The sequence below is a fragment of the Brienomyrus brachyistius genome, chromosome 4, assembly GCF_023856365.1.
Source record: "Brienomyrus brachyistius isolate T26 chromosome 4, BBRACH_0.4, whole genome shotgun sequence".
In the NCBI taxonomy this organism is placed as follows: Eukaryota; Metazoa; Chordata; class Actinopteri; order Osteoglossiformes; family Mormyridae; genus Brienomyrus; species Brienomyrus brachyistius.
The window spans coordinates 13,244,784-13,257,700 of record NC_064536.1 but is presented as its reverse complement, the minus strand read 5'-3'; the positions used below and the strand labels follow the sequence as shown (position 1 = coordinate 13,257,700).

The window sequence follows — 12,917 nt, the reverse complement described above, 5'->3', positions numbered from 1 at the left end:
GACATGGGAGTCCAGATGGAAAACGATCCAGAAGATGCTGTGAACAATGGTAGAGTGTTAATAATAATCAGTGCTCTCTGGTCTCACGCAGCGACTGTAAGATACACGCTCTGCCCCTGACACTCGTAATCTCACTCCAACATTTTGTTGAAACTTGAGAGCCCTGAGTATAATTTTAAATTTAATAACCGTGACATTTTTGGGGGTGGATGAAGCCATGCAAGCTGTGTTTATGAAAACTCCTACCCAATTAAACATATTATGTGTGTTTTCAGGTACAGTACGTTTGTCGGATATAAAATAAACTTTATTTAACTTTTATTTAACACAAACAATTCAGCAAAGCTACAAAAATCATTACACGTGCTACCTACATTTTGTTTGCTCAGTTTCATCGATTTGAATTTCGTTTCATTTCATCTTTAAATTGACATGGAAGGAATGTTCACAGTTGATTTCATTTCAATTGCTACCTGCCCCTTTGAAATCACTTTAAATCGGATGGATGCCCCATTGTTTTTGATTGTCATTATCCTCCTGCATCGGACACATGGACCGAAATGAAAACAAACAGCACAAAGTGGCTTTTCGCAAGAAGCTAATTATGATAAGTGCTTTAAAAGTAGGCCAGGTCTGCAGCTGGTTATTTGGTCTAGTCAGTCTTTTATGTTCAAGGTGACTTACGCAGCCTATAATTTTAAGTTGGATACTAAGGTATGGTATTTGTACTGAAGCAGTTCAGACGAATCTAGCACCAACCCATGACAGTAGGACCTCCTGGTATGATTTGAGACAAGTATGCACACACCATTTTATACCTGTAAATAAATTACCACTGTTTTCACAGGAAGTTAATAATGGGGGTAGTGTCTGAAAATGAGGTCTGAATGAATTACTCATTGCTTTAAAATCCTCCTTTGGACATTGTGGATTTCCGAGGTGACGGCTGACAGCATTTGGGGTAATTAGGAGTTAAGAATTCACTCTAAATGTAAATAAGTTGGTCTTTTATTGGGGGAGGTTTATTTGCCCTCCCGCTTAAACGCTGAGGGGGACGTGGGGTCGCACTCGTCATTAACCCTGCCCGCTTTCTCTGCCCATTTACGCGCTGGGAGTCGGGACCCCGGTAAGTCGGCGGAAGTGTGCCGAGGCAGCTGGGATTATCAGTTTGGCGCTCTATAATAAAGGTTCTGTTACAGATAGGGCGGGGTTTGGGGGCACGTGGCGAATCGGGCATCTCAAACGTGACGCACATATTTCACACGACTGCCTCTGAATGGCTCCGTGGGGGGGTGGAGGACCCCCTTGTAACTTGACAAGCAGTTACAAAAAATGGATGGATATATATATACAGTACAGGCCAAAAGTTTGGGCACACCTTCTCGTTCAATGTGTTGTCTTTATTTTCGTGACTGAAGGCATCAAAACTATGAATGAACACATGTGGAGTTATGTACTGCTTTGCACACTTGCTAAACACCTCTGGGAACTCCTTCAAGACTGTTGGAAAACCATTTCAGGTGACTACCTCTTGAAGCTCATCGGGAGAATGCCAAGAGTGTGCAAAGCAGTAATCAGAGCAAAGGGTGGCTATTTTGAAGAAACTAGAATATAAAATATGTTTTCAGTTATGTCACCTTTTTTTGTTAAGTACATAACTCCACTTGTGTTCATTCATAGTTTTGATGCCTTCAGTGAGAATCTACCAATGTAAATGGTCATGAAAATAAAGACAACACATTGAATGAGAAGGTGTGTCCAAACTTTTGGCCTGTACTATATATATATATATATATATATATATATATATATATATATATATATATATATATATATATATAAAAACATACACACAGCCTCACAAAGAATCTGACAGACAGATACACCCATACGGTACCAAGATGTCACACAACTCTGGAAAATTTCCACAATTTGACTTTCTGATAGAGTGGGGAATTCAGAAGCAGAACCCATAAAAGGTTGCACCTTTATGCTTCTGAAGGTCAAAAGTAATCTCCAGAACGATCTAGAGCCACATAACGTGTATCTTTTACCTGAGTATTAATCCATCATTCCATCTTCTACCCACTTATAGTGGTTCGCGTCACGGTGGGGCAGGGGTGGGGGGGGGGGGGGGCGTGGCACAGGGCATAAGGGAGGGGCACACCCTGCATGAGATGCCAGTCAAGCATCAATGATCGCTGCAATTCAGCGTACAAAGAGTTAAATTCCAGGATAATGAGAAATGCAGACATATCTCTGACACACAAAGTATCACTGCTTAAACTGAATGGCACGAGAAATATGTCTGCATTATTACCTGGGATAAATCTGAGCGCTTCTAACGCTTGTCAGAAACGTCATGCAGTGGATATGAAGCTAAGCTTATGCAGACGGCGCCAACTCAGGGTCCAAGACCTCAGACAAGTCCCGTCTGGGAGATAGCTATGTGACTTCCCTTATCTCCTCACCATCACGATTTTCCCATCAGGCATCCGAGGACATGAACCCGCTCGAGTCGAGGTGTTCATCACCATGAAATCCGGGTTTTGCTTTGCACAGCGAGCTTCCCAGTACAGCTGGGTTCCATCCTCTGTTGCTGATACTCGTAGTCTACTGAAAGCTGCATGCTATTTTTACTTTTTTTGTTTATGAAGGATGAATTTATTTTTAGTGTGTTAGGCTAAGTGCCTCAGCAGTAGATGGATGATTTACCAGCATCTTAAGGGCTCGAAGTCGTTGTGAACATTATTATTTTCCTTGAATGTTAGAAACTGCCCCTTTAATAACACCCCCCCCCCTCCCCAAGGGCTGAAAAGCCATTTTTCTCCGTAACTCTGAGGGGCTGGATGATCTGCTGTTGCCCTCGGGGGACCTTGTCTCCTCTGGTGAGGGAAGTCTTAACAAACCCTGCCAGGATTTGCATGTCCTTGCTTCCACTACAGCTGCAGCGCCAGCGGTGAGCGAGCGGGCCCGTGTTTCCGGACGAGGGCGCGGTGCGTGGGGCCAAGGTGTCTGAGATACCAGATCTGCTCATGTCGGCTCAGCTCAGCTTTGTTTATCTTTGAACAGCGATTCTCACATGGAATCTACAGCTGTACAGTACAAATGATTTGCAGAAATAAGAAATTAAAATACAGTTAAAAACATATGCACCCAAATGACCTGGACAGGAAACATATTGGCTAAAACAAAAAGGAATCGGTAGGACATATTTCTGAGGACCCCGAAGGCTGGCCTGGCTGTGCCTGTGCCAATCATGTCATAAATCATATATGATTCAATGTTTAGAGGCTCTTCATTGATAGAAGCGAGAGATAGATTGATAGAACTCATAGCACACAAAACAATGTTTATTAGAGATGTTTACTACCTGTATTCAGTCACAGGGCTTGAGCAGCACTGACTCTCCCTCCTGGAGCGTCCTGGGTTGTGTAGCCGCAACAGCCCTGTTAGCATGAGCCCCAGCAGAGCCGCCTCAGACATCGCGTAGTTCCTGCTCCTTCCCTTCTCATAAAGCCCCATTTAAGCACGCCTCGTTAGCACAGAACAGAACAGGCCCTGACGCCAATTTAAGAATTAAGTGGGGGTGGGGGCAAGGTGGCCGTGAGGCGTATTAAGTGTCCGCCCCGCGCCCCAGACTTCATGTAATCTCCCCCTGCTTTGGCCGCCTCGTCCCCTCAATCAGCAAATGGATGCGTAATCCACAATTTGTCAACGCGGCTGGACAATACCAGGAACCGGGCCTTTGAATGCAAATGGCGCGTACAAGCACACCATTGAGCACGCCAGGTGCTGGATTTAAATCATAACAAAAGGTGGAAGGCCCCCCCCACCCCCACCCCCGCTGCCATTGATTTGATGGCCAGGGTGCCCTTTTAGCGTAATTGCTGTCATCCACATTGAGGGCTGAAGGGTGGGCAGCTTTGTGTGACTTTTGTGTAGAGAAGGTCCTGGTTGGTGCTGTGGTTGGACCACAGTTTTTCAGTTAGAGTGATGTAGCTAAATCCTGGTTCTGCACCCGGAACTGGGTTTTTGTTGATTAACACGTCTTTCTAGCTAATGCTGTTTAGCATTGTGCTACGTTTGTTTACACTAGTAATCAGGCCAGGGGCCACATTGAGCGGCGTGGTGCGACGACAGACGACGACAGCGTCCCCCCCGAACCCCTTCTTCAAACATCAGCAGGTCGTGGGCCCCCGAGCACACAAAACCCTTGGGGTCAAAAGGAACCCCGTCCCGCCTGAAAGGGAGATGGTACCTGTCGGAAAAACTACCCCAACGAATGATTCCCCAAACCCCTTATGGAGTGAGGGTGTGCGTGTGCCAGCGGGCCGGGCCTGCCTGTCAGAGGAGGGGTGAAGGCTACACGCGCCACTACACAGGGTGTAGCGAGCCCTGTCTGTCTGAAACCCATCAGCAGGCACCACCCCACAGACACTGGTACTAAAATCCCAGAGACGGCGAGTTAACTCCACCCAGACCATTAAAAATAGAGACTGACCTTCAGTTTGACCTTGTCCTCGTCATATGATGAGAAATACCTTAATAAATCCAATACATCCTGCAATGGGAAGCAAAACCTTGACAATGTCTATGACACCACATAGACTTCATCCTCTGTTTATTCATTAAGTATTTTATATTTGTTTTTGTACTTAAAGCAGCCATCATAATGCTTTATCATTATAATGCGTTCATAAAGTATTATAAACTTGGCTATAGCTGTTTATAAAAAGGCACAACGCATTATAGCCATGTCTATTATGCATTATAAATGCTCTATGAAGCTCTCATCTATAATGCACTATAGCTACCTTCATAATGCATTATAATGGTCAGTATAAGAATTAAGGATACTTTGTACTGCATTATGAAGATATTTATAGTGCATTATAAATGAGCTTCATAATACATCATGAAGGTATCGTAATGCATTATATATGACCAATTTAATTTAAGTGTTACCATGTTTATTTATGAATTAACTCACCTGACGTCACCCTGAATGTGGTCCACCTGTTGGTATTTCCTGTCTGGGCTCAAAACGGCTTCCTATGGCATCGCAGAGAAGATCCTGGCGAGCTGTGGGCGATCTCAGCGTAGCTACTCTGCGATGGTGGGATGAGGAGGGGGCCAGCAGGGGCTGAACGAGATACAGCCCCCAGTCAGTCCGCTGGGCTACATCAGATCTGGCTGGGGGGGCTGGTTTATAAAAAACGAATGTTTATTTAGAGCTACCGTATGCGCTGCAGTCCGGGCCAAAGATTCTGCATCTGGCCCCACTCTTAAGCCCGCCCCCTCCCACCCCGGATTATTTACACCTCCCAATCAGCAGATGTTGATGCCATTAGGCTGCCAGTTAATTACCTTATCAGGGACGCCTATCTCCCAGGCTCAGGGACATACCAGAGATTCCCAAAGGCGGGCTGGGCTGGATGGAATCTTCCGGCAGGCCTTTGCGTACATGCAGAATGACTTAACCGCAAAACCGCTGTCGAGGCTTAAAGCGCCGGATTGACAAACCGAAGTAGCACAACAGCCCAGAGCGAGAAGCAGATGTTATGCTCTGCGACGGCCAGCAGTCTGAAGGAGCCAGATGTGGGAACGGACCCCAGAATCTGTCAGTCATCGTGCCGGGTCCTCCATTGCCAAAGAAGTGGGGAGCATCCCGTGGACCAGCTGATCAGCATGCCTCGTAACACACTGCGAGATCTGAAACATGCCGCAAATCATTCATACTTAAAAATACATTTATGAGCACAAGTAAGGAGCAATACTACTGATTTATAGCGGGACCAGCAACTGAACACCAGATGTAAATAAACACTGTTTACTATTTGAAACACACACACACACAGCATATATATACAGGATTGCCAACTCTCACTCTCACGCATCTTGCATGACGCTCTTCCAGACTCACACTCAGGCAAGAACTCTTACGGCAAGTCTATGCATACCATCCCATTATAAACCTAAAATTAGCTACAACAGAAGCGTCGGGTAGTTTGCAAACCCTACAGATTATTTACAAGGTACTAAAGCTCTTGCATACATGTAAATGTGTGTACAGACTTTGTCTGAAATTGAAAGTCTCACACCAGCCAGCTGACCAAAGTTGCCAACCCTGTATCTGTGAATGAATATTTATATTTATTGCCATTGAGCATTTTTACAATTTATTTAGCAGATGCTTTGGGTAAAGTGATGTACATTTTTAAGAAAGCAAGGTGCACTGGAGCAATGGGAGTTTCGTACCAGCTCACTGCGCCACATACCGCCCCCCAGGGTCAGGCACCAAATATAACGACACTCCGTCATTGCGTGTCACTGCATGTCACTGCAAATCCCAAACACACACACACACACACTGACTGTAACCTGCTTAATTCCTCCATATTAGTTTAGTAGCTATTCACTTCCCTGTGTTTCCCATAAGTGCTGGTCACAGCAGTGCTGCAGCCTGTGTCACTGAGCAAAGGAAGCGAGTCAGGGGGACCCTTCACAGGCTGTTCCTGAAGACAGAGTGTCCGCTAAAACTTACATACGCCGTGTATAAGCTGTACACATAATGTGCCACATCCAGAATACAGTACAGATACTGTGTATAAGATATATAATGTGCTAGCGTCACAGAAGAGAGAACATACATACCATAATGCAGCATATATACTAAAGCTAAAATAAAAATGAATATAATGTATGACCAGTTGTGAATGCATACATAGGTCTCATTTGTACAAACCTTTCCATATACGATTAAATCTGCCAAATCTCGTTTGATGTAATTAATGAAACTCCCATCGGGAGAGATGGTCTCAGGATGGATGGATGGACGGAAAGAAGATGAGAAAACGTTCATTGCAGATTCCGAGATCGGATTTGAGCAGTGCACGGCCTCCCCACCAACCCACCACTAATGCACCATATGCCAAAATGCTTCTGCCAGCGATTCCAAGTACCAGTCAGCGACTTTCATGCTGCATTTAGCCTGCAAGCGCATGCGGGCGCATAACCCTGCATCTCAGCTTTAATAAGCAGTACGGTCAGTGTAATGCTGCAGAATTACAGCACTAAACTGTCTTCTTCGATTACACCTAATCAGCTCAATTTACGCTAATCCATGCATAAAAATAGTCCTCCAAATTACAGTTGCATTTAATAGAATACGCGATGTTAAATTTTATTTTGACTGATAGTGTTGCATGTACAGTTTTTTTTGGGGGGTAAACGCTGGGTTTGTTGTTTAGCGTCGAATCGACATTAGCAGTGGGTGTCTCAGACCTCATTTTCGTTTGCATTGTAACATGTTGTCGCCGTGCTTTGCTCCATTTGTCACGCTTAAGTAGAACAAATGCGGATGAAAGTGGAAAAACAGATCGATAGTTCGTTCAATAACCCCCCTCCCACCCCCTTTTATGGATCGACGTGCACATTGGGTATTTCAGATTTACCCGCTTTTAGTCTGTTTTGTTTGTTGTTGTCATAGTTTATATTGACTTTACTTGGTTTCTCAAAATACTTTTTCCAAATCACATTCCTGACTGCGAATGAACTTGTAGCACTTCGCCGTCATGTTACATTTACAAAATGTCCTCTGCGAAGCAGTTCACGCATCCGTCTTCGGATAATAACTAGAATCAATTGAAATTATAGGCCTACAAATGCGGAAACACCGGTCACGTTTCTTCGTAGATTTAAATTATGGTGTGTTAGTGTGGCTTTTTGATTTTCCTCTTCCTGTAATAGAATCACGGTTCTTTTACGGCACAGGAAACCACCGATCGCTGCCGGTGGCAGAAAATCCCACAGCATAAAGTTCTTGATGACGGTTGTGGTAGACATGGGTTCAAACCCCGACGACGCTCCAAGCGAAGATCGATGATCGTGACGGCTGGGAAAGCTCTTATGCAAACAGTGCATCAAATTCCTCAAATGCCCGTTTACCCCAAAATAATAAAGGTGTAGGTCATGTCTGTGGGGATTATTCCACTACTCAGCAATCTAATCCCCATGCCACAGTACTTAGGGAAATATTTTGGGAAATAAATGAATTGCAGTGTGCGTGTGACCCGAGCAGTTGTACATTGCTGTACAGTGTCATCTGCAAAAGATGTTTGCCAGTTCTACAGGGGGTTGCTTTGCTGATGTGGGGTGGAGTTTCACAATAAATACCTGGTATGCCAGATCAACCTATCTCTCCTTCATCCACCATCCAGGCGTATAATGTAGAGTGGGGCTGTAATACTCACTCATGATCACCTAGACCTCTTGGCCGCAATGCCCAGGTACCTGGCCCTCTCAAGACCTCTCTCACTGGGTTCCTGTTGGTCCTTCTGCTTTGTGTCTCGTACCAAAAGCCACACTCATGATGCTTGCGGATTATAGAACACCCCCCAGCCTCAGTCTCAGCCCAGGTGGAAAGCCCCCCCCCCCCCCCCCCTCCCCATTTGCGCTGCGGACCGCTTCCATTGGTAACAGCAACGAGCCAGGACCTCCTCGCCAATCGCTGGTGTCAGCCACGCTGGAATTAGTCACTAGGCTGCATTTGGCGCAGGATGCATCTCTGTGTCCCGCTGGAGGTGTGGGACAGGCCAGGTCCTGCTGTGTTTGGAGAATAAAGAACGAGGGGGGATTTAGTGTAATATTTATAATGGACTTGTATTTATAGTGGACTTCACAGCCCTTGTGTGTGGAGTTTGTTCTCATGTTGGCACGTGCTTTCTCTCACAGCTGCCAGTCCGGCTAACCCGTCCCCGCACTTGCTTCCCGGTGCTGCCGCGGACTCCATCCGGTTGGATGGTCGGCAGAGGCATCTTCCCACAGACCGCCGAAGCCTGACTGGAGGGATGGATAAGGAAAGCCGCATTTCTGTACGAGTGCTTTCTGCGTGGATGAAGTTTGCTGCAGTTTTCTGGGCTCATATTCTTACCTTCTGTGAAACACATTACAAGCAGAAGTGATGGTAGTTTTCATTGGATGATGATGCTTCGATTTTAACCGTTGAAATGCCATTATGGACAGCATAGTGGCTGAGTGGGAAACATCCATCCATCCATTTTCCAAACCGCTTATCCTACTGGGTCGCGGGGGGTCCGGAGCCTATCCTGGAAGCAATGGGCACGAGGCAGGGAACAACCCAGGATGGGGGGCCAGCCCATCACAGGGCACACTCACACCCCATTCACTCACACATGCACACATGGGTAACATCATTGCCTTAATAATCCAGTGTTATGGACTTGATGGTCTTGATTCCCACACTGCTCTGTTTGTGTGGAGTGCGTGTGACTTTTCTATTTTGTGTGGGTTCCCTCTGTGCAGTGCACTTGTCCTCTTTGTTCCGTAGGATAAACTCCAGGCTTAACCTACCACAAAATCGATAAGCAAATATCAAGCACTTTCTCAACACACAGGATAACATATCAAGAAAATGTCTGTGGAAATTTGGAAATTTAACAAAAGTTCATTGTCGGATTGCATGAGGACTAAGTGAGTCTTGGCTCCCGATACCATAACACAGCGATGAAGAAGCCTGACTTTAGGTCATTGGCGATCGTGTCTGAGAATCAACAGAAAATGCTGGGAAACTTATGCTCCATTTGTGAAAGATAAACGAAAGCTTGTCCGAGATGCCGTACTGTTATATGCCTTTTTCCGTCTCCGTTTAGAACATTCATTCTTCATCCTGAAGCGGTAAGGAGGGTAGTTGTGGCTGCCCCTCCCCACGTGCCGGTGTGTTCTTGTTATATCTGAGGTCTGTGTGCCCGTCTCCGTCGGCGATATAATGAAAGTTGATTTACAGAGCAAAAGTAAGGCGACAACATTTCAGTTCGAAGGCGATGAAGCTCCTTAAACAGAGAATCCAGACGCTTCATTTTGTCTGTCAACAGTAACCCCGTTTCATTCCAGGAGGTTATCTTGGCTGTGGCTGCTTCCTCTGATTCATGGCGGATTTCGCAGATGACGTGCAACCGAGCGAACGCCTGCTTGTAGCACATCTGGCGATCTGGACTTGGGGTGGGGGTCCCCGGCGGCCCTAGGCAGCCGGTGGCGGCCCGGGGGGTCTTTTCCAAGGAGACTCCTGTGGCCCCCAGGCCGCACGCGGCGCGAGAGCAGCTGCCAGGGCCCCGTGCCGCTCAGCCCGTGCTTAACGAGCACTTCGGGTTCATCGCGTTAAAAGACAGAAGGCGGTCCTGGTCGATCAGAAACGTCCCAGGCCCACAGTCGGGTGAGAGAAGCGCGCATGGGGGTGGTCTGATCACTTAGGCATTTTAACAAACTGCAGAATAATACAGGATCTTTCATTAATTAAAAAAAAACAGATCAATATATTTGCGGTGAGTGCGGTTATAGTGTATTAGTGTTATTTTCCTCGGGTGGTTCAGTTTGGTCCATTCATAGTCTTGGTCGTTTTGTCAAGGTCATGGGAGGTGTGGCTCAGTGAGTCTGTTTGCTGTTTGTGAGTGGAAGGTTGCTGGTTCAAATCCCAGAGATTTTACCGATGTCACTCTCAGCAAAAATAGTAACTCAGTAGCCCCCATTCATTCCAGGGACTGGCTTCTCTCAGAAAGTGTGTCTTGCTATGGGTAAAATTATCCATCCATCCATTATCTGTAATTGCTTGTTCTATCCTAGGTCACAGGGGGTCCAGAGCTTATCCCAGAGGCTATGGGTGCAAGGCAGGATGGGGCACCAACCCATCACAGGGTTGATGAGAAATATCTGTTAATTAAATGGTTGTTAATATCAATCAAGGTGTCCCTGTCGAAGATCACAATGGCAACATTTCACAGCAATGTGGCTTCTGTCCCATAATAACCAGTACCCCTTCATCTGGCTTGCATTTCACATCAGCGGCCCGGTTTCGCTTGGGCTCCATATTGGTCCTGCAGAGGAACAAGCTGAAGCAAACCGCCGGAGAGCCGTGAAGCTGATCGGTTCCTCTCAAACGCCGCAGATCGTTTTCCAATCTGTGCCCAACCACCGGGGAGATTGGAAACAGCCGAGGAGCATAGAAGCTCCTTCAGACCCCCCCTCCCCCCCCCCCCCCAAAGACGTGGCCTGTGGAAGAAGCGGCAACATGTAGGACAGAAGGCTCATCCTACCTGGGAGTGTAGGAGAGGCCAGGTCTGAGCTATCGTCCTCTGTGCCGGGGGCTGGCGTGACAGACAGCTCTGTCACCACGCTCTAGGGCATTTGAATGCCTCCAAACAAGACCCCCCCCCCCCCACACCCCCCAGCCCCGACCCACCCACAGGTCAGAGTGGAAGCCGCCACCTCCGACCCCTGACTTCTTGGCCGGCAAACAATGAAAAGCCGCCCCCCTTTTTTGTCAACTAACGCTAATGGATAAGACAATATTTGGCGAGGGAGGGGGTGGATTTGGGCATGTGGATTTGCATTCAGGGGTTTTGGGGTTACTTTTTACAAAAGACTCCCAGCTATGTAGTGTGTGTTGTTTTTTGTTACTTTAGAAGTATGGGACTGAGGAGGAGGACGGGGACGAGGGAAGGTAATTTATGGCAGGTTTTTTTACATTTGCAATTGATTGTTTAGGAACCTTTTGATAACTTTTAATTATGAAACTTGTATTGGTTTCCCATCAGGGCCTTTTAGTGTGTTTCTATTGGAAGAGGAACCATCCTCTTCACAAGCCTGGAGGGTATAAGTGGAATGGTATATGTGGATGGATGGATGGATGGATGGATGGATGGATGGATGGAAAGAAGTATAGATAGAGGTATGTATGTATGGTTGGATGTATGTATGGTTGGATGGTTGGATGCACGGGTGGATGGATGGACTATGAGAGCAGTATTCCGGGTTGTGTTACATTCATTCCCTTGCATTGTTTGAGCTCTGTCTGGCCACATTGTCCCTCTGCCTTTGTTGCCGTGTGAAACGTAACCCCTCTCGGGGGCCAGATGGGATCATGGAAAGAGCAGCAGTCTCAGGCTTCTGATGCCAAATGTTCCCTTAAAGGGGGCAAGGAACTGGAAAAATACAGAGAGGGAAACCGACAGAAGCCCCTGGTCCTCACAGGGTGTTCTTCCCTCGCTCAGTTCATCAGCAGCTCCAAACCCATCATTTACTGCCACTTATCAGTGAAGCAATTTAATGGGTGAATACAAATGTGTGAGTAATAAAATCCCCTAACACTGTTTGTAAGCTGTCTATTTTGTTTTAGTTTAAAATTCATTTTTGGAAGTTTAGTCAATGCTTGTATTAAGTGTTTTTATCTAGAAGTAACAATTAATCAATTCCAGGGACTGTTGCTATAGAAACATGTTACCATCCACTAATGCCTGCTTCTTAGCCCTGTTACCCTCCACTAAGGTCTGTATATTAGCCCTGTTACCATCCACTGAGGTCTGTATATTAGCCCTGTTACCATCCACTGAGGTCTGTATATTAGCCCTGTTACCATCCGCTGATGCCTGCTTGTCAGTATTGTTACCATCCACTGAGGTCTGTATATTAGCCCTGTTACCATCCACTGAGGTCTGTATATTAGCCCTGTTACCATCCACTGAGGTCTGTATATTAGCCCTGTTACCATCCGCTGATGCCTGCTTGTCAGTCCTGTTACCATCCACGGAGGCCTGCTTGTCAGTCCTGTTACCATCCACTGAGGTTTGTATATTAGCTCCGTTACCATCCACTGAGGCCTGCTTGTCAGTCCTGTTACCATCCACGGAGGCCTGCTCGTTAGCCCAGTTGACATCCAATGACGCCTGGTCATTAGCCCTTGTTGTATCAACTGAGATGCAGTTATTAGCTTCGGCAGAGTCCACTGAGACTGGGTTGCTAGCTGGCTTTTACTAAGCCGATGAATATATTTAATTTAATTCATAATAATTATAAACCAAAGAAAAATGTCATTATTCATGTGGAAAATAACTTCCAAGTTC

The 12,917-nt window shown here is 46.2% G+C and overlaps 1 long non-coding RNA gene across 1 annotated transcript in view; it reads right to left on the bottom strand.

The window, feature by feature from the left end:
* Window positions 1-5,138, bottom strand: part of LOC125740264 (uncharacterized) — a 38,236-nt gene extending 33,098 nt beyond the window's left edge. Inside the window, exons 1-2 of the long non-coding RNA XR_007397492.1 lie at window positions 4,994-5,138; window positions 4,505-4,564 (exon numbers count right to left, since the gene is read on the bottom strand). This is a non-coding gene — a long non-coding RNA (uncharacterized LOC125740264). The remainder of the gene's footprint in view (window positions 1-4,504; window positions 4,565-4,993) is intronic.
* Window positions 5,139-12,917: the final 7,779 nt, after the last annotated feature.